Here is a 23,681-nt window from a genome sequence, read left to right on the forward strand (position 1 = left end):
AGTTGAATGACGACAAGCGTGCAACAAAAGGAAGAGGTTACGGTTAGTCTACATCGTAAATTGAGCTCTAACTTGCATAATCGGAGTCAATAAGTTGACTGTGTATCGCAGCGGGGGCCAGTCGTACTTACTATACAAGTAGCTGTAGCTGGGGCCACATTTAGCTGTTTGTTTTGCTCTATTGACATAGGCGCCGGCGTCCTGGCACCTCCCCAGCCGACTGCACGCGTCCAGCCCTTCCTTGTGCGCTTCACATTGCGTGAGTGGCGTGTTAGGGTAACACAACGTTTCGAGATCTGCAATCTGATACTTTCCTCAGCTGAACAACTAGCGTATGATATAACTACAATATATACTCAAATAAACCGATGCAACTAACATAATGAAAGAATTAGCGCACAGATGAACAAACAAGAGGACAGACAAATAATGTTCTTCCTTGGATCAAGAGAAACCTATGTTTTGAGATTCCAGTCTCTAAGCCCTAACAAGAATTATGGCACAGATGAACAAACAGGAGGACGGACAAATAGTGTTCTTCCTTGGATCAAGAGAAACCTATGTTTTGAAATTCCCGTCTCTAAGCCCTAACAAGAATTATGGCACAGATGAACAAACAAGAGGACGGACAAATAGTGTTCTTCCTTGGATCAAGAGAGAAACCTTTGTTTTTAAATTCCAGTCCCTAAGCCATAACAAGAATTATGGCACAGATGAACAAACAGGAGGACGGACAAATAGTGTTCTTCCTTGGATCAAGAGAAACCTATGTTTTGAGATTCCAGTCTCTAAGCCCTAACAAGAATTATGACACAGATGAACAAAAAAGGAGGACGGACAAATAGTGTTCTTCCTTTGATCAAGAGAAACCTATGTTTTGAAATTCCAGTCTCTAAACCCTAACAAGAGTTATGGCACAGATGAACAAACAGGAGGACGGACAAATAGTGTTCTTCCTTGGATCAAGAGAAACCTATGTTTTGAGATTCCAGCCTCTAAGCCCTAACAAGAATTATGTCACAGATGAACAAACAGGAGGACGGACAAATAGTGTTCTTCCTTGGATCAAGAGAAACCTTTGTTTTTAAATTCCAGTCTCTAAGCCCTAACAAGAATTATGGCACAGATGAACAAACAGGAGGACGGACAAATAGTGTTCTTCCTTGGATCAAGAGAAACCTATGTTTTGAAATTCCAGTCTCTAAGCCCATAACAAGAATTAATGGCACAGATGAACAAACAGGAGGACGGACAAATAGTGTTCTTCCTTGGATCAAGAGAAACCTATGTTTTGAGATTCCAGCCTCTAAGCCCTAACAAGAATTATGGCACAGATGAACAAACAGGAGGACGGACAAAGTAGTGTTCTTCCTTGGATCAAGAGAAACCTATGTTTTGAGATTCCAGTCTCTAAGTCCTAACAAGAATTATGGCACAGATGAACAAACAGGAGGACGGACAAATAGTGTTCTTCCTTGGATCAAGAGAAACCTATGTTTTGAAATTCCAGTCTCTAAGCACTAACAAGAATTATGGCACAGATGAACAAACAGGAGGACGGACAAATAGTGTTCTTCCTTGGATCAAGAGAAACCTATGTTTTGAGATTCCAGCCTCTAAGCCCTAACAAGAATTATGGCACAGATGAACAAACAGGAGGACGGACAAATAGTGTTCTTCCTTGGATCAAGAGAAACCTATGTTTTGAAATTCCAGTCTCTAAGCCCTAACAAGAATTATGGCACAGATGAACAAACAAGAGGACGGACAAATAGTGTTCTTCCTTGGATCAAGAGAAACCTTTGTTTTTAAATTCCAGTCTCTAAGCCATAACAAGAATTATGGCACAGATGAACAAACAGGAGGACGGACAAATAGTGTTCTTCCTTGGATCAAGAGAAACCTATTTTTTGAGATTCCAGTCTCTAAGCCCTAACAAGAATTATGACACAGATGAACAAACAGGAGGACGGACAAATAGTGTTCTTCCTTGGATCAAGAGAAACCTATGTTTTGAGATTCCAGCCTCTAAGCCCTAACAAGAATTATGGCACAGGTGAACAAACAGGAGGACGGACAAATAGTGTTCTTCCTTGGATCAAGAGAAACCTATGTTTTGAGATTCCAGTCTCTAAGCACTAACAAGAATTATGGCACAGATGAACAAACAGGAGGACGGACAAATAGTGTTCTTCCTTGGATCAAGAGAAACCTATGTTTTGAGATTCCAGTCTCTAAGCCTAACAAGAATTATGGCACAGATGAACAAACAGGAGGACGGACAAATAGTGTTCTTCCTTGGATCAAGAGAAACCTATGTTTTGAGATTCCAGTCTCTAAGCCCTAACAAGAATTATGGCACAGATGAACAAACAGGAGGACGGACAAATAGTGTTCTTCCTTGGATCAAGAGAAACCTATGTTTTGAGATTCCAGTCTCTAAGCCCATAACAAGAATTATGGCACAGATGAACAAACAGGAGGACGGACAAATAGTGTTCTTCCTTGGATCAAGAGAAACCTATGTTTTGAGATTCCAGTCTCTAAGCCCTAACAAGAATTATGGCACAGATGAACAAACAGGAGGACGGACAAATAGTGTTCTTCCTTGGATCAAGAGAAACCTATGTTTTGAGATTCCAGTCTCTAAGCCCTAACAAGAATTATGGCACAGATGAACAAACAGGAGGACGGACAAATAGTGTTCTTCCTTGGATCAAGAGAAACCTATGTTTTGAAATTCCAGCCTCTAAGCCCTAACAAGAATTATGTCACAGATGAACAAACAGGAGGACGGACAAACAGTGTTCTTCCTTTGATCAAGAGAAACCTATGTTTTGAAATTCCAGCCTCTAAGCCCTAACAAGAATTATGTCACAGATGAACAAACAGGAGGACGGACAAATAGTGTTCTTCCTTGGATCAAGAGAAACCTATGTTTTGAGATTCCAGCCTCTAAGCCCTAACAAGAATTATGTCACAGATGAACAAACAGGAGGACGGACAAATAGTGTTCTTCCTTGGATCAAGAGAAACCTATGTTTTGAGATTCCAGCCTCTAAGCCCTAACAAGAATTATGTCACAGATGAACAAACAGGAGGACGGACAAATAGTGTTCTTCCTTGGATCAAGAGAAACCTATGTTTTGAGATTCCAGCCTCTAAGCCCTAACAAGAATTATGTCACAGATGAACAAACAGGAGGACGGACAAATAGTGTTCTTCCTTGGATCAAGAGAAACCTTTGTTTTTGAAATTCCAGTCTCTAAGCCCTAACAAGAATTATGGCACAGATGAACAAACAGGAGGACGGACAAATAGTGTTCTTCCTTGGATCAAGAGAAACCTATGTTTTGAAATTCCAGTCTCTAAGCCCTAACAAGAATTATGGCACAGATGTACGGACAACGATACGATTTCAAGAACTTCCTGTCCGGGCTTTTAAGAAACAAATCACACGTCAGTTCCATACACTATCTCTTACGCTGGGTTTACACCTTATGATCTATAGAACGACTTGTCTGCAACGGTAAGTAGTTAGGTTTTGTCACAAATAGATTTGTTTAGACGCTCCGCCTGTTTCCAACCCCTGGCCAGATCCTGGATTACTATGTAAATACCGTGAATGAATTGTTTATATCCGGTAACCAATTCTGTATATACTGTCTTATTTGTTCCTGTCTGAATAGTCTATTTCACACTTGCCAAAAACATTTGAAGTTTTGCTCAAATCTATATATTCAGTTAACGAGTCTTGGGAGGCCTGTTAGAGATGTAATATATTATCAGAAAATCTCTAACTTTTACACAGTTACACAAAACTCAGCAGATCCACAAATACTGCTGACTATTCTAGAACACACACGCCAAAAACATACAACAGCAAAAAATGATGTCTGAGACGGAACCTCCGTTTACATGTACCAACCTGTTGCTACGATTTCAAAAATATTTATGCTGATTTGCACCTTCCTTCCAATCCGACTCCAACTCCAACAAGTCATAACGACAAGTATAGTTGCTGTACACGCTACGTCTTGTCTGAAACGATTTGTAGACAAGTTGTTCCCATAAAATTTTAGGGTCTAAACTCGGCCTCTAAAACACTCACTTGCATGAAATAACCAACCACTGAAAACTAACTAGTGGCCGATAGTATATGGCAATCGTCATGACAGACACATAGGTTTGGCCAATCAATAAACGAAGATTGGCCTTTTGATTATTTTACCTGAATAATTACATTTCTCATAATCAAATCGTTAAACTAAGGCTCAGACCAATCTGTTTGAACGTTAAGTATAGGCTCTTGTGTTCACACTGTGCATCAGAAGATGACAAAACAAAATGTACATTTGTCAATAATTGTACTAAAATGGAACTCACGTAATATAGGCTACTTTCGAAGCACACAAGTACCTACATGAGAGGCTCTTAATACATCTGAAGATCCTCCAGTATAGGATGGACTGTTTCACTTGAGCAGGATGGGTTGGATGTCGGTAGGTAATGTTTTCTCACTCTGATCCGACATTGTATTGTCATCTCTCCTAGTATGTCAACAACTGGTTTAGTGTCATAAATATTGTATCATTATTTATTATTAATTGTGATATAGTTCTAATTAAAGGATCATTTTTTTGAATAAAGACATAAGTTATTAAACGAATTAAAATTAATTGAGAAACGTTCGAAATAAAAACGGATCGTTTATTTATTTATGTACCGATACATTTAATAATTTAAAATAATTCTGGCTTACAGCCGGTGGTTACACGATCCGAAAAGGTGGATAATAAAAACTAAGCCACCTTGTATTATGGTGGGGTAGTAAGACAGAACTGCGGGATGAGTGTCATAATGTTGTTCTGAATGGGAGTTCGATTTGGAGTGGTTGTCAACATTATAGAATTTTTTATACAAATATGTATTTTGTCTCTGCAATAAAAATGTGACTATTACAATCTAAAAGTAGCAGTGATTCCACTGTTAGTGCAGTACTGACCGAGGAGCCCCCATACACATCATGTGTTATGTTATGTGTGTACACGATCAAGGAACGCAAGGATACCATTGGGTGTGCAGCGTTGTCTTGTAGGCTAAGCATCGGCAGGCGCCACACATGTGGAGGTGGAACTGTCTGTCACATCGACAACTCGCTCTATAACTTTGACTATTAACTAGTAATCTCTCATCTACCTGGGTTCTTCAAGTTGAATCCGGTCTACCTGCTATTTAAGCACTTTAAATATATAATTACAGGACATTATTAAAATTGTCCCAAAACTTGAGTTGTTATAATCATTTTACATTTAAAATCTTGTAATCTGTAATCTTCTAGTAGATTTGTTTTTAAGAAATACTATAGAACATTAAACATGTGTTAATAAAAATATTTTGTGTTAAAATTCCGTGCTGCTCTGAATGCTTCGCTCGCTTAGTTTACATTTACCGCAAATTTATGAATTTGATTTATTTTGTGTAAATAGACACTGTTATCTGAAAATATTTTTTTTTATTTTAATAAACATTGGGTTGACAAAATTCAGTACTCCTTATCATCAGCATGGTTTTAACCAAGAAAACATGCCGCTAAATTACTACTGGAATTTATAAATTTCATCAAAAAGTAAGCATTCATAAAAATGAATAGTAATCAAGGTTTTTTATACACTTGACCATGATATTTTACGAAAGAACTATGTAACATGATCCTTAATAACGTGGTACATCGGATCGGTAGTAATCTGGGAATAGACCCATTCCAGCTAAAACTGTAGGTTCTTACAATTATAAAAAGACTCATCTGGGTGAGCTACAAAACAGCATTTTAATTTCTATTCTTTTCATTACGTACACGAATAGTTGTAGATTAATGTGTGTGTGTGTGTGCGCGCGCGCTTGCGCGCGCGCACACACACACACACACACATTCTATGCTAGCACATTCACCCGGCAAGTGAGAAAGTCCGGGTTCGAGTCCTGGCGGAGCAAGTACTTTTTGTGATTCAATGTTTATTGAAAAAATTAAATTCGGCTATTGCCATTTATACCAAATTTAATTAAGTGTAAATAAAAGTCGTTTGACAGGTATTTGGTCTTCCGATCATATGTTAGTTTAGTTATTTAAACGCATATGTGACAGATACGGCCAAATACAAAATAATTGAATCGTAAAAAGTAAGGGCTCTGTGGTGTAATGGTAGCACATCCACCCGGCAAGTGGAGATCCGGGTTCGAGTCCCGGCGGAGCAAGTACTTTTTGTGATTCAATGTTTATTGGTAATTATATATATATATATATATATATATATATATATATATATATATATATATATATAAATAATTATACCAATGTTGTAGTTAATATTCTTTCAGCTTATAACATGATATAGACTGTACTGTTGATGTCTCATCGCAAGTACAATAAGTACTTTTTATTGAACAATGATAAGTGGTAAAATACAAAACATTTTGATATTATAAGCTGTAAAGAATGAAATGAGTTATTATTTGTATTTTGAACAAGTTAAAACCAAAGGCAAATGTCTACTCGGAAAACTAGTATATCCTTCCACAATTTAATTTTTCTGCCGCTGTAATGGGAAGTATGGGGAGCAGCTTGTGGAAGAATAAAGTGTACAACCTTCTCAAAGGAGGATTCTACTTTCTATAGTAAAATATTTTGAATACAACTTATTACTCTCCATGCCAACGATATTTACTTATACTAAGTTAACCAAGTAATTTTTGTTTGGGATTGAAACAGTTCTAATAAAACTACACTACAACTAAAAAAGTTACAATTTTGGAAAACGTAGACTAAAACTAAAAAAATAATGTTAAAATTCCTTGAAAGTCATGATACATTCTTTCTATTTACACCATTATTCAAGTAAAAATGTATTGTTAGAATGTGCGTGTAAATGTCTCTGAGTGCACTCTGATTTGGCACGTTCTATAACACATAATATGGTATATATGTAAATTGTAATGTAAGACAAAAATGTTAAGTACATAATTAAAGCTTCAACGAATTCTTTATGTTTTAAGTTTGAATTTTTTGTATATGACTATATAAGTAATATTTGTATTCCCTCTGTCAGAAACGCTTGTATTGTAATATTTACAAATCTAAAGAAAAAAATACTAAATTTCCGTAGGAGTCGTCTGCATTTCCCTCCATTTTACAAAAAAAGGAGGCTTCTTTGCTATTTTATCATTATTGGTTATAAGTACGAGTATCTTCTTTTCAAGAATCAACTTCCCTCTCCGTAAACTTAGGATGCGCTAAAATATCTTTCATAATTCGCCTCATAATTTCCTCTACTTTCACTATTCCATCCCCAAATTAGCAGGTATATGTTTAATAATAGATCATTCATGATTAATACTTACAATATTTCTGTACATCTCTGCAAAGCGTGGTGCTAGAGTGTATCTTGCAATCAGGCAAAATACCGCAGAATATAGGGTGATACTTAAAAAAAGTGATTCTGAGGATGCTTCTCTAGAAAATATTATATGCAATAGGCCTACACAAGTTTTAGAGAATTGTTTTCGTTTAGAACTAATTTTAAATATATGCATATATGAATTTCGGGATGGTGTATTATTAACTAAAGCAGCGGGATCAACATTGTAGTTTTGGGAATCTTTTTTTTATTTACATGAATTACAGCTCTTTCTGTGTGCCTGTTTAAAAATAATGCCACGTTTATCACAATTATGTAATTAATTTTCATCTGTTTTGGGGTTAATATGTTCAGTTTCTAATCTATTCGTTACCATTGGCTTTTACAAAGAAAAGGACGTACTACTCATCTGTGACATTGTGGTAGGTCTACAACCAAATTTCATGTGCAAAAGCCTATAGTACTTTCTATATTTAATAAATTTGTTTTCCTCTTCATTATATGTCTTCTTTTACTCACTCTCCTCATATTCTTCGTTTGTTTCTTTTTGCTCCAACCCTTTGGTTCGTTATTTGTATAGTAGATACTGGACAGTTCGAATCCAGTGAACTAGCTTAGCGCACACCATTTACATGTATTATTGCCTTATACAGCTTGTATACTTGTTCTTTCTTCGTGATTTTCCATACACTTCAATCAAGTCTCTTTGGATTTACCTTTGAAATGAATTTGCAATATACTTGTATATTTCATATATAATTTCATGAAATGCACGCAGTATAGCCTAACATTTTCTCTTTTATAAACTGTGTTTTTATATCTTATTCCAAGTACCTTGTCTATGTCTGTGTTAAGAATATGGTCTATTGGAATCTATATTTGCAATGTCAGCTGAAGTTGTATATAGAACTATTGTGCATTCCTATTGTACCTTAGTTATATCCTCAGTGTATTGCGAAAATATTGCTTGTTGATATTGGAAGTGTGGTAGGTTGTTTCCACCTGTTCGGGAGCTGTTGAGGCAGTTTCCCCTCTGACTCACTAGAAGGGATGAGGCAACGCCATTTCGGCTCCCTGAATTGATCCTCATACTTCCTGCTCGAGGGAGGACCTATCCTATTATTCCCTCAGTTGTTTAGGAAATAAGGGTTGTAATGAATGTAACTAACTACTACAACCAGCTCTTTCTGTTGTAGCGTGCTGTGCCGGTATTGAGGTCAGTAGTTAAGGGAGCAGGTAGTGGCGGCAGCACCGTCGCCGTACACTACTGCACTCTGGCGGCCGCTGCACGTAACACTCGAGTGGTTGGCCTTCAGCGCCTCCTTGTTAGGAGCACGACTACCAACCCGACCATCCGTTCCTCGATCCTCCGGTCTGTACCTCTCCTCTGTTATTACGGCCAGACCTCGGCGGCGAGGCGCAGTCGATCCCTCCCGCAGCGCCGCGCCGTGTCTAACGAGGCTGATCCTGCCTGTTCAATTGATTGTTGTTCCTTCAGACATAAGAAACCTCACACCCTTCGTCGTGAGCGAAGAAGCAGATACAATATGTAATAGTCTCAAAGAGAAAAGAAAAGAACTTAAAATGTAAATTTAGTTTTCCGGTAGTTTTTTTTATTGTAAGGGTTATAATCTGTGTACTGTTTTGTGTAGCTCTGATAAGAATTTCAATGGACGAATGATATATCTGAATTAAATAACATCTTCGATCTGTTTACTGATAGGTTTAGCAACATTGTTGCAAGCTTTTCTTGAGGGTATCTTAATGTGCTAATAGTTATCAGTAGTTCGTGCACAATCAAGCTGTTGTACTGAAACTTCGAGACCACTAAAATTTTCGCATCGTGTTCAGAACATTTGTAAACAAGATCCTCGTAGAGAGAGTTTCAGGAAAAAGTCCCGTTCCAAGAATGCTAACTTGTAAGTAGCTAATTTTAAATAAGATTGATATACGGTAGTAGTATATTCGGGGAAGGCATGGTCAGGACGAAAACTACTGAGAATTTTATTCGTTTATCTGTGAGAGGATTTGCCTGCGCGTCGAATCTTGATATGTGGAAGCAATGTAGTAGTAGTAATTTACCCTCATACATTTAATTATTTAGTCAGAATTCCTTTATTTTTATCCCAAATGTGTTTATATTACTGATATACATGTATTTTAAAATATAATCGAAGTACTAATCTAAATCTTAACGGTATATATGTTGTTTGTTTGGCTATATAACTTGGATGAGTTGACGTTCATGCATTGTTATTACAATTGGAGCTTTAAAACTATGTTTTGTTTAGTAAAGTCCGTGTGATTCTGTTGGAAGTTGGTTTTTCCAGATATCCCATATATTTAATATAACATACTAAAATTTGATTCTTTCATCTGAGGTCCCTTCGCAGATTGTACAGTCCTGCATTCCTTACGTACATGCTCGTCTTATCCGCCTCAGTTTCCTGCCTCGTAAGGGCAGAAGGTTCTCTTGTGACTTTTCGTTTTGACCAAGTCCACTGAGATTAAATCAGGGGGCTTCTTTTGTGTGACGCGACGGTCACCGGCGACGTTATTGGTCTAATGCTTTATTCCCGCCCACGTAAGCGAACTACTTACTCAGTAGGGAACTGTTTACTTTTCGTTTCATAAACTGTACTGAATTATTCAACTGTGACTTATCAAACCAGCGTCCTACTTTTTACTAGCTGTATTATGGTGTATTTCATACAAAAAATATTACAATAATTTATCTGCAACAAGTCTAGTATATTATGTGCTATGTCAAATAGTAAAAAAACAAATATTTTGTACTTTCCCCACTGAAATATAGGTACATATTAAAAGTTAAAAATGAAAAATGCTTTATGTGATTTCAGAATATTGTTATTAGAATTTAGCTGTTTTTGGAATTAGTAAAAAATTCAAAAGTAATATTTTTATCTTTAAAAAATGGGGAAGATAAATAAACTTTTTTTAATTCGTCTTCCCCAAATTTTCCGTAGTCAACTTTACAATTTTCTATTTATTTGCAGTATCCTATAAAATATACAAGTTTATTATTTGCATGCTGAAAATTGTGTGGGGTTCCACCGTTTCAAATTTATATAAGTTTTATACCAATTTGAATGATCTCAGGAATATTCATAGTAGATATCTAGCGTCGATGTATAGTGAATCTCATGCTTCATATATTGATTGGCTCTTCATGCAACGCTGCTCACTGTAAAATATTAAGATAATGTAAATAAAACTGTAAAATACATCAGATATAAGTATTGTTGATGATTTAAATATTGAAAAATGAGTAAATGTTCGACCTAATCTTCTTTACCTTGTTCAGTCCTTTACTCTGAAAAATAAGACTCTAGGAATTGTGCTTTCTTACAAACATTATTGATGTTCACCTGTACAAAGAGAAACAATGATGCGAACTTTGTTTTTCCGACCATTTTAATGTACAAGACTCGAAAATGCTAAGTATTCTAAAGATTGGTGAAGGATGTAAACTTCTCGTAAACTTAATCCATTTCTAAACGTTGCCGGTTTGTTGTGAGAGACGTCTTCTCGAAGGAGTCCGGCGGAGGGCAGCGTTTACAGTAAATTACGGTCGGAAACACTGAGTGATTATAGCGATTGGAGTTGTGATTAGATCTGACGGTGGTACAGGCGATGAGGGCTGACTTTTCGGAGGTAGCTTTCTACCCGAGGTTCTAGGTCCCACTTTCTTTACATGCCACATTATTCAGTCTCCTAGGCGGCGCGGCGAGTGAAATCGAGATGGAGACAGACGGACAGTGGGGGTGTACCGTATTATACCCACACGAGCGGCTCGGGTTGTGTAAGAGGAACGTTTTCATAATGTTTACCCACGTCCCAGGCCGGGGACAAGCGGACGACACTATGAGAACTGTTCGCACGGGCCATGGCGCGGACAATCGACAATAACGTGTCTCTGTCATTGCAACCACTCCCACCTACACGCTGCCTACAGGCATCGCTTCTACATCATTTCTATGTTCTTTATAAATCAGGTGGTTATACATTTGATAGACACTTAAATCAGATATTGGTAGAGACGAAACGTCTCGTACTAAACTAAAAATTGACTCTTATGTCTAGTATACGTTATCCTTATTTTATTGAATTTGTTAACTATTACCCATGACTATATCAGTGACGGCGATTGCTAATCATTACATTGTTATTATGTACTGTGAGCGACCCCCAGGATTTAAGATTGAAGTTTTAAAAGAACGGCCTTAAGACAGATTGTATTTGCATTGATTTCCGTTGATTTTAGAGTGGGGGTGTTTTTCTCGTTTACGTAATTCTTTCACCATTAGAGATACGGAAGGGTCGTTAAGTAAAGATAATTGGTTGATTTGATTAAATTCATCACATTTTCTTAATTAGAAAACTACTTATACTGCGTTTAGAGATTCGTGGTCCTGAAGGATTACGGATCGTCGTCGATCCAAGCACTCGCAAATTTACACCGTGGTAACACTTAATGACTCAGCAGAGTGACGAAGTGGCCAGTTGTGGGAGAGTGTGTAGTGGTCATTCAGTGGCCAAGGTTCTCCGGACAGACTATAGAGACAACTCTTAATCTATATCGATCGTTACAGTTACAATCTGCATTAGGATTCTATGAGGAGATTTAAGTTGTATCAGATTTCCTTTTACAATCTTGAACCCGTTGGATATATGGCAAACTAAAAAAATTGTTTTTAATGTCCAATATTTAGAAAGTTTGTCTTAAAGAGATTTTTCCTAATGTTTCCAACAGTTTACAAATTTGAAAAATGGAAAGAAACGTGCCTTGTTTACTGTTTTTAGAAAGAGGATGTCAAAGATTGTTCTACATTACAAATTTGTTTCGTTGTAATGTACAATGAATTTAAAATGTATTTAAGTTTGTAATATGAAGCGTGACACAACTAATGTTTGCATTTTAAATTTTTCAACACCAACGTTAATAATGTTAATTCGGGGCATGAAATCCAGTTTAAATAATACTTCCCCTGAGGTCTTTGGGGTTGAAAATGTGGTACACTTGTTACGAGTATTTTAATTATGTTGCCATAATATTATAAATAGGCATATTAAGGTACTTAAGGCTACTTTTTAAACATTATTATTTTATCTTTTATTTATGTTATTTTTTATTTTTCCTTTTGATTTGATATTGTGGCTCAATAGTTATATCACTCACGTTATTTTTCTGGATTGCTAAGTGTAACTCATTCTTCAATTTATATATTTACTGTATATATCTTCTCAATTATTACCATATAATTAACATTTTTTTTTAATTTTGTCATGCATAATGGTTTTAATATAATCATTACTTTTCCAATACCATAATGCATATGTAGGGCCATTCCGAACACAGTTTCCAAAGCCCTAATTGCAGGGCTCCGAGCCTGAGCGAGGTGGCCGCAACTCGTGCCGTGATATCTAGTTCAAGTGTGACAGTGTAATATGTCATATGTATATCAGTCCTGCATAAGTTTGTGTCACTGATCACTTTCCTACTCACCTTAACAACATTACAGTTGTCTTAGGTGTTTATCCCCATTGTGAGAGTCATGTAAGACAATACTGTATTGTACTCTGTTTACCTTGCAGTTTGTATTACTGATCAGTTTCCTAGGTTCCTTGACAACATTAGAGTTGTCTCAGGTGTTTATCCCCATTGTGAGAGCCATGTAAGACAATACTGTATTATACTGTGTTTACCTTGCAGTTTGTATTACTGATCAGTTTCCTAGGTTCCTTGACAACATTAGAGTTGTCTCAGTTGTTTATCCCCATTGTGAGAGCCATGTAAGACAATACTGTATTATACTCTGTTTACCTTGCAGTTTGTATTACTGATCAGTTTCCTAGGTTCCTTGACAACATTAGAGTTGTCTCAGGTGTTTATCCCCATTGTGAGAGCCATGTAAGACAATACTGTATTGTACTCTGTTTACCTTGCAGTTTGTATTACTGATCAGTTTCCTAGGTTCCTTGACAACATTAGAGTTGTCTCAGGTGTTTATCCCCATTGTGAGAGCCATATAAGACAATACTGTATTATACTCTGTTTACCTTGCAGTTTGTATTACTGATCAGTTTCCTAGGTTCCTTGACAACATTAGAGTTGTCTCAGTTGTTTATCCCCATTAAGAGAGCCATGTAAGACAATACTGTATTATACTCTGTTTACCTTGCAGTTTGTATTACTGATCAGTTTCCTAGGTTCCTTGACAACATTAGAGTTGTCTCAGGTGTTTATCCCCATTGTGAGAGCCATGTAAGACAATACTGTATTATACTCTGTTTACCTTGCAGTTTGTATTACTGATCAGTTTCCTAGGTTCCTTGACAACATTAGAGTTGTCTCAGGTGTTTATCCCCATTGTGAGAGCCATGTAAGACAATACTGTATTATACTCTATTTGTCTTACAGTTTGTATTATTGATCAGTTTCCTAGGTTCCTTGACAACATTAGAGTTGTCTCAGGTGTTTATCCCCATTGTGAGAGCCATGTAAGACAATACTGTATTATACTCTGTTTACCTTGCAGTTTGTATTACTGATCAGTTTCCTAGGTTCCTTGACAACATTAGAGTTGTCTCAGGTGTTTATCCCCATTGTGAGAGCCATGTAAGACAATACTGTATTATACTCTGTTTACCTTGCAGTTTGTATTACTGATCAGTTTCCTAGGTTCCTTGACAACATTAGAGTTGTCTCAGGTGTTTATCCCCATTGTGAGAGCCATGTAAGACAATACTGTATTATACTCTATTTGTCTTACAGTTTGTATTATTGATCAGTTTCCTAGGTTCCTTGACAACATTAGAGTTGTCTCAGGTGTTTATCCCCATTGTGAGAGCCATGTAAGACAATACTGTATTATACTCTGTTTACCTTGCAGTTTGTATTACTGATCAGTTTCCTAGGTTCCTTGACAACATTAGAGTTGTCTCAGGTGTTTATCCCCATTGTGAGAGCCATGTAAGACAATACTGTATTATACTCTGTTTACCTTGCAGTTTGTATTACTGATCAGTTTCCTAGGTTCCTTGACAACATTAGAGTTGTCTCAGGTGTTTATCCCCATTGTGAGAGCCATGTAAGACAATACTGTATTATACTCTGTTTACCTTGCAGTTTGTATTACTGATCAGTTTCCTAGGTTCCTTGACAACATTAGAGTTGTCTCAGGTGTTTATCCCCATTGTGAGAGCCATGTAAGACAATACTGTATTATACTCTGTTTACCTTGCAGTTTGTATTACTGATCAGTTTCCTAGGTTCCTTGACAACATTAGAGTTGTCTCAGGTGTTTATCCCCATTGTGAGAGCCATGTAAGACAATACTGTATTATACTCTGTTTACCTTGCAGTTTGTATTACTGATCAGTTTCCTAGGTTCCTTGACAACATTAGAGTTGTCTCAGGTGTTTATCCCCATTGTGAGAGCCATGTAAGACAATACTGTATTATACTCTGTTTACCTTGCAGTTTGTATTACTGATCAGTTTCCTAGGTTCCTTGACAACATTAGAGTTGTCTCAGGTGTTTATCCCCATTGTGAGAGCCATGTAAGACAATACTGTATTATACTCTGTTTACCTTGCAGTTTGTATTACTGATCAGTTTCCTAGGTTCCTTGACAACATTAGAGTTGTCTCAGGTGTGTATCCCCATTGTGAGAGCCATTTAAGACAATACTGTATTGTACTCTGTTTACCTTGCAATTTTTATTACTGATCAGTTTCCTAGGTTCCTTGACAACATTAGAGTTGTCTCAGGTGTTTATCCCCATTGTGAGAGCCATGTAAGACAATACTGTATTATACTCTGTTTACCTTGCAGTTTGTATTACTGATCAGTTTCCTAGGTTCCTTGACAACATTAGAGTTGTCTCAGGTGTTTATCCCCATTGTGAGAGCCATGTAAGACAATACTGTATTATACTCTGTTTACCTTGCAGTTTGTATTACCGATCAGTTTCCTAGGTTCCTTGACAACATTAGAGTTGTCTCATTTGTTTATCCCCATTGTGAGAGCCATGTAAGACAATACTGTATTATACTCTGTTTACCTTGCAGTTTGTATTACTGATCAGTTTCCTAGGTTCCTTGACAACATTAGAGTTGTCTCAGGTGTTTATCCCCATTGTGAGAGCCATGTAAGACAATACTGTATTGTACTCTGTTTACCTTGCAATTTTTATTACTGATCAGTTTCCTAGGTTCCTTGACAACATTAGAGTTGTCTCAGGTGTTTATCCCCATTGTGAGAGCGATGTAAGACAATACTGTATTGTACTCTGTTTACCTTGCAGTTTGTATTATTGATTACTGATCAGTTTAAAACGAGTCTTATTTTAGCAAGAACTCGCAACCTGCAGTTGAAAATGTACGTGACCTATTTACATCATGGCTCTTATCAGTATCTATTGTTCAGGAGCTAGGCACATTCTCACGTTTCTCAGGTTTAGGCCGTAATTGAATCTGAGATAAGTCCTGTTATAGATAAACTGCACCCGCCACAGTAAAGATAGTTTATTAATTATGTGTAAAACCTTATTACATTCTGTGTTATTTTTGAGAAAATCCGTGTTTTCTATATGTTGTGAAAACTTTATTTGAATAATGCAAGTAACTTCATTGTAAATTCAGATGAAATAATTTAGAACATTTTTTAAAGTAATTCTTCTCATTAATATAATAGTGAATACTTCTTTCTTAATACCAATAATGCATATTATATACCTCTTTCACTACTAAAAACACGGTATAGTGCTGGTGCGGATGTTTTAAATCATATTTAAAACGAACTTTACATGAAAACACTCAATTCCAACGAAAAGTGACGCCTGGTCTGCGGTCTCATGTTAACTGTACAGTCAGGTTAACTGTAAACTCGCGCACATTTATGATAGTGGTTGACACGTTCCATAGTCTCCTGTTTCTTCTTATCGGGCGCACAAAGCGCTCCAGTATTTTGTAATTTTGTCTTAATTATATTTTTATGATCGATAAGTTTTATTTTTGTACTTAATTGAATTTTTGTATTATCTTTGTTTCTATCTTTCAAATTTCTCCAGATTTCCCGAGTTGACTAAAATGCTGACTTGATTGGGCATATTCTGCACATTCATATATATATATCCTTAATAAAAGACAGATTTTAAATTACAGGAAGGCAGGCAATATAATGCTCTTAATTAGAAGAGCGTGTTTAATTTGTATGTATATTGTTTATATTACTATGTATAGTAACCATTAGGTTTGGTTATCTTTATATTTATTTGAAAACAAAAGATCTGACAAACAGAAAAAGTACAAGATTATTGGTTTGCATATCCAACTATATTCAGCAAGAAAAAAGGATTTAGAATGAAGCAATTTTATTGAAATGTTTATTATGAATTTAAAATGTTAAATAACAGTTTTGTTGGCAAATAACGAGTAGCTTAATCAGCTATAATAACATGTTTGATTTGAATGCATTGCTGATTGAAAATTTTTAACAAAGTTGTAAATATTTATTATTTATAACTAATCATATTATTTTTTAGTTTCAGTAATAATTTTGCTGTTAGTAATATTTATTTTAGTTGTCGGATGTCTTATATTTATTGGCTTCTCATTATTTATTTCTGAACTTAACTCCTCTTAACTCTTAACAATCTCAACTCTTCTTAACTCCTTTATTAAGCCCCCAAGATACACAGTAATGCGCTTGAAGTGTTATGTTTTAAAGATAGGTAACCTTAATACCTATCTAATACCTTAATAAAACCTTAATACCGCTAACCTTAATATTCGTTAGCGGTAGTAGAAACGCACTATACTTTTAAAGGTGGTGCGTAGCGGCCTGGTGAAAGAATAAGAAATTAGGAAGTCGTTAAAAAGTAATTGCTTTTTGCATTATTCAGATGTAGTCGATTTTGTTATTGTTTTTTGTTTATTAATTCGAAAAACACTGTAAAACTCAAAAGTTAATTTCACCTAATATGTAAATTTAGGCAAGGACGTCCGTAAATCTGGATAATTTGTTAAATGAAATTTGTTTGACACCGCGAGGTTAATGACAATCTGCTAATAAAGTTGGTTTAAGTCATTGGTGACAAAATGGTATACATCCAATATTTATGAAGTAATTGGAAAAAATCTTCTAAAACCTCTCCAAAAGCTGTAATTTAGTTTTCTTTTGCATTATTAGTAGCTTGTGCACGTACACCCATATGTTTGCACGATCTCTTACTTGTTTCTACTTTAAAGTATATTATCTCACTAGAAAAAATTATTTTGCACAGCACAGCTATATTTTCTATCGCCAAGAACTAACGAAAAGAAACTAGTTCAAAGGTGGTGGAATACTCATTTTGTTTGTGGGTTTGAACAGTTTTCGAGATACTCGTATTAATTTCGTGTAATCCTAAAATAAATAAATTATTCATATGTCAGCTATCATACAGTTTACCTATTTCTTCCACAGAGGCGGATGGTCTAAACATTATGCTTTTAACCTTAGTTTATATCTCTCACTCAGGAATTACTATCAAATTGAAATAGTTTTCAGTTCTCTTTTTACTTGTACACCGAGGAACAAGACGATAGGCCACTAAATGTCAAATCAGGTACTTATCAATCAGGAGTTGATCAAAAGTGTGAAATCAAATTTAGTTTTAATGTATATATAATGTGTTATTTTATCATTTTTTAAGTATACATAAATGTTTATATTTTTTCAGGTACTACTGAAGAAGATGGTGAAGATCCCTTTCAGGGTAAGTAGTAAATTGAATGGTATAACAGAGGATTATTAAAACTCAAGAAATATTCCAACTTGAACCATTAAACTGTCCGTATTTACTTTTATAATGTTGAATAAAGCAATAGGTGGAACAGTTTTAAAATTTCTAAACAAAGCCCACATTGACTTAAGGCAACTAATTATTACTTTATAACTTAGTTATAAACAATATTAGGCTTCTCTATGTTTACTGCCTGGCTATTACTATTTAAATAAACTTGAAGTAACAGTAGAGCAATTATAAGTTGTTAAAATATTTTATATATTTAGTCTCAGTCTTATAATACAAATTTGTGTGTATAGTACGAGTATGTGTACGAGTGTGTGTATTCTGAAATTCTACTAATTACAGAATTCATATTTAACTATGCATTTTGTTTTTTTTTATATATATTTATTATTCTCAGTATTAGATTGAAGTGATTAAGTGTTTATTAAAGTAGCAGAAGCTAAAATTTGCATTACCAGTTTTGAAATTCCTATTTTTTGTTTTTATTTGCTTAGTTTTTAAAGAGTTTTAAAAAGTGTGCATTTATATTCAATTAATTCTATTTAGAAAATAATTTAAATAGTTAGTATTACAAGACAGAACCTAGTTATGAGTATATCTGTATGTTTATATTCTTTTCAATTATATTCAGTTCCACCTTAGAATATTTGTTTCTCTTGATATTTAATTAACAAAATATTAGTTAAAATCCCGTAATACATGAATTTTTATTAAATTAAATATATCGAGAACTTGACACATATTTGACAGTTAGTTATTACAATGTTTTGGCATACCTTACATAATTGCAATAAGTACAAATTTCAATGTAAATGAATATCTTTTGTAATAATTTCTTTATTCAAAGGTCGCTAAATTCATTTTATGTGTCAACTACCAGGATTTTGTTTGTAATGAGGATTGTATATTTCTTATGTACGGAGCATGTTATAGTGTAGTTGAATGTTAAGATACCTCATATTCCATGTGCTACCCTTCCTCAAGGATGTTGCTCTATGTCCATAAAAAGACTTTAGAACAGTAGGTCTACTTGGTGTGTAGCTAAGAGCCTACTGCTGGCAGTAGGCCTACCGATGTTGGTATATCTCGGACAGCAGTTGGTTTCAACATTTAATTTTGAAACCACGCTTGAGCAATAGCGGTCGATCGTGTCCGGTCACTAATTATCGCTACTGGGCAATGGATAATTTAATTAATATATTATAACATCGAGAAACAAATATCGCTAAGTGGTGAGGTTCGTTATGTTCTTCATTAGGCCTACTCATAATTTAGTGTGTCATCGCTTGCACCTTTACACGACTGTTGTCTTATCTACGCTGTTATCATGTCGTTCCAATGAGCTTTCTCTAAAATCGGAATATATTTTAACATTTATTGCAACATCTCGAGGTGGCGTTTGCATAAGACTGGATGGCGTGCGGTAATTAGGTGCGTGCCGTGAACTGTTGTAAAAACTGTTTAGGGAGCGCCAGACAAAATTTGATCGTGTCGAACTCCCACGTCGACGCTCCTTTAGAAACTTTATTTGAAGCAAACTTCACATTAAAATTTGTCAAATCACATTTATATGTTACAACAGTCTAGAAACATATTGAATGCGATTATAAAATGATTTCCTGAACGCAATTACTTCTGTAATTATAGCATAACCCGCACAAACCTTAGGTTATGTTCCATAAGTTTGGACAGATTCACTTGGTCCAATCAACAATATTAAGCAGATCCAGTTTTCAGTTGTTAAAGTATGTTCTTATCATGAATGAAAGCACCATTGAACGGCTGAACGAAGATTAATTTACTGTTCTTTAATGTGATAATAATAAACATGACCAGTTCTTGCAAGCATAATAAATTTGGCGCCTTTTCAAAGCTGCAAACTTCTTTATTTGCGTCATTAAATTTATACTTTTAATTGCGTGTAGTTAAAGTACGTTTTAATAACGTGAAGCACGAATCGTAGATTGTGAAGGCAAAAAGCTTTGTATACAACCAAGCGGTTCAATTTCTGGGGCTGTCTGGGGAAAAACTGGGGCATTTGCTTATTTTGGTGTCTCACGAAACGGGCGTTCACACATGGGCGTTCTGGCGGAACATAATAGAACCAAGTGCTGAATTGCTGACATGCAGCTAAGTTTCTATGTCTAAAAGTTTACATACCGTTAAAAGTATTTAATCTTTAGTCACAGGAAGTAAATTGAAAGTTAGTCGACACTTACCGGCTTAACTCTCCCCGTTCAACTTTATATACTTAGTATATTTTTAAGTTTGATACCATCCTCACAGGAAATATCCTGTACATAATTAGGCAATGCAAAGATTTGTTAAGGCTAAGTATTGACAAGGCAAGTGTACACCAGGTGCTAGGACATATCAGAATAATGGTGGACACTTCAGGAACTGAAGAGACATTCAGCGTTTAAAGCGCCTTACAAATTGTGCTCTTATGCTTTTGTTATATTACATAACCTGACTTCAATTATATTTTATTGTAACTTCGACAATTCCATTGACGGATTTTCCATATAAAAACCAGTTGATTAGTTCAGTTTTTTCCAGCCGAGAAGTAAGTAAATCAGATGTTGTTAGACATCGTCTAAGTAATGAGTAATCCACTTATCGTCGCGTCGGGAATTGAGCTTTTTATACTCATAAGAGTGTTGCGTCAGTAGGTTGGTTCATTTATTCTGACTAAAAGGCTTTAGAATCACTCTGTTATAAGTTATTAAATAGTTGTTTTTCAACTCATTATATTAATGTGTTGACTGGACAATAAATAAATAAATATATTTATATATATATATATATATATATATATATATATATAAATTTTTATCTAAATACTCTTTAGATACATCATCGGTAACCACTGTTTCAAGTTTGGTTTATATACCTATATCTTATTACACAGGTGGTACAGATTATAGCACTTTCTAAATTGGTTTCTCAAAGTCCCTTTAAAAGTAATTTGGTTGCAGGTAATTAGATTCATGATATAACTAACTTATAGTTATTATATATAACATAATTATAACCAAGATAACTATTCTACCATCATATAGTATAATAAAAACTATTTTCGCCGTTTGAAACAAGTTCTGTTATCTACTTTTTACTACCAAACACATTCATAAATGCATCGCCCGACTACCTAATCTCTTACATACTTGATTTCTTCACACTCACAAGCGATTTCCTTCAGCGGCCTTTTAGATAGATGTCAATTTATCTTTAAAATAATCAAAATGCTTCGATTGCAAATAATGCAGTATTTTGTATAATTGATCAGCAAAACACAAACACTATAGTCTCACTATACCTTATGAAACTGCTAGAACATGAACTCTGTAGTTCTTTGGACCTAGTTCCTTAGTGTTGAACCTATACCCAAACCAACTCTCAGTTACTGCACATAATTACCAAAAAACGTGGCCAATGTTTGAGATGCGCCTACCCAAAACTAAGATTACATACGCCATGTGTGTAAGCGTATGTAACGTTGAATGTTTCCCCTCAATAATTTTAATGAGGACTATGACGCGTTTGATGTAAGTAGTAACAATAACAAAACGTCTCTCTTAGTAATTCCAAACAAACCATCGAACATTCCCAAGTATTATTAGTCTGTTAATGTGTTTCCTTTATGCAATGTCATCCATTAGTCTATAATTGTGGATTTTTATCGAGTTTATTATCAACAATAACGTTTAATTTATATCAGTCTTCTTTTAAAATTATATCTCCAAAGTTTCGATTATAAATAGGATATTACTTTTTTGTTGTTGATTATTTTAAGTTTGAAACAGAAAGTTTTGTTATTAACATATTTCATAATTTATTATTCCGTATTAACGATAAATTTAGATTGTTTAAGAACAAAAACATTGTGTGTCCAAGGCTAAATCTCTGCGGAACATCATAGTACAGTACGCAGTTTTAACTTTCTTTGACACTCCCGCTGTTTGTCTTGTTTAATTCATAAACATTCAACTCTTCATTAAAACAGGTTAATTTTAGGGTAACATCATATCTCTTGAGAATACTAGAACCCTTACAAACCATTGTACGTGATTTAAAATATAAATTTAAAAGTAGAGAGAGGAAAACAAAGATAGGGAAAGCATTAACAGAAATGCTAGTTTCCACCGATGGGTCTTTAAAATCCTGTACTTCTGATACTGGAATTGATTTAACGGACTATCTGATCACTGGTAGCACCTGCAGATCTGGTGGTGGTGATACAGAAACACCATTAGAGAGAGGAGGCGAGTGGACCCACGGCACGACAGCAACCACGACGCGACGTTCCGAGGATGTTGCAATCGCGAAGATATCGAAAGTGGTTCACGATCGGACAATACTGGAATTCTGTACAATAAATGTGGCCGCAGCTATGAATTCACCTGCTAATGGGGGACTCTATGTGGGTCATAACGTCACCGGCGCGCGGAGCATGACGGGATTGTTGCGTCACTCTAGTGACCTCGCCAGCCGGCGGCTGCGCCACTCTGGCTGCCAGACACTACCCTTACTTTGGGGAGAGAAAAAAAATCTATTTGTGATTTGAAGTCTTGCATACATGTAATCTGTTATATGAGCGTAACTACCCAAAGCTTCCAGTTTTTTTAAGTAAAAAATGTATTGAGATTCATTACACCAGTTCACAAAGCTAAGAGTTTAGATTCTCTTCGTAATTTTGTATACTGATCTTTTATTTGGCCCATGATTTGAGTTGGGTTAATGAATCGTATATTGAGAAAGTTATACATCGAACGAGTTAAAGTGAGTTTCCAAACTTAAAACAAATCTCTTCGAATAACGTACAAATAAATATTAGAGTCATATATTGACTGGTAGCGAATAGTGTAAAGGAATGGTCGTTGTAAGTTCCATAATCCTATGACTAAATCAATCAATGTTATTTTAGTGTACAATTTGACTTTGGGCATATATAGAATCATCAGTGATTCCTCCGAAAAGTGGAATCGCTGATTGTACAAACATAAATGTATTCGTGCTGAGTTAAACCGTTATAAATTAGTTTCATCACAATGCTAATTTTCATATATCTCGAGCGGAATTCCCAGAAAACAAATCATCTCTACATAGTGAAATATAATGTTTACCTGAAAAATATGTTACGTTACCAACACACATAATGATCTGTCAAGTTTTCCATCTCCTGTTGCTACAAGGAATAAAAACGTAAATGTTTACCTCTGCATCATCATAATCAGTGTTTCTAACCACACTGCATACATAATAGCTCATTATCTTGCTTCATCTGCTGTAAACACGCCTGAGAAGCGCTATTTCAGTTGGCTGTAACGATACATTCGCGTCTACTTTATATGTAAATATTTATCAATGTTACCTATTGATTGAACTAAATAGATGCACTTTAATAATGGGAACTCTCACTCCGAGAAATATGATGCATTTGTCA

Source organism: Homalodisca vitripennis, chromosome 1 (genome assembly GCF_021130785.1).
Source record: "Homalodisca vitripennis isolate AUS2020 chromosome 1, UT_GWSS_2.1, whole genome shotgun sequence".
NCBI classification, from domain to species: domain Eukaryota; kingdom Metazoa; phylum Arthropoda; class Insecta; order Hemiptera; family Cicadellidae; genus Homalodisca; species Homalodisca vitripennis.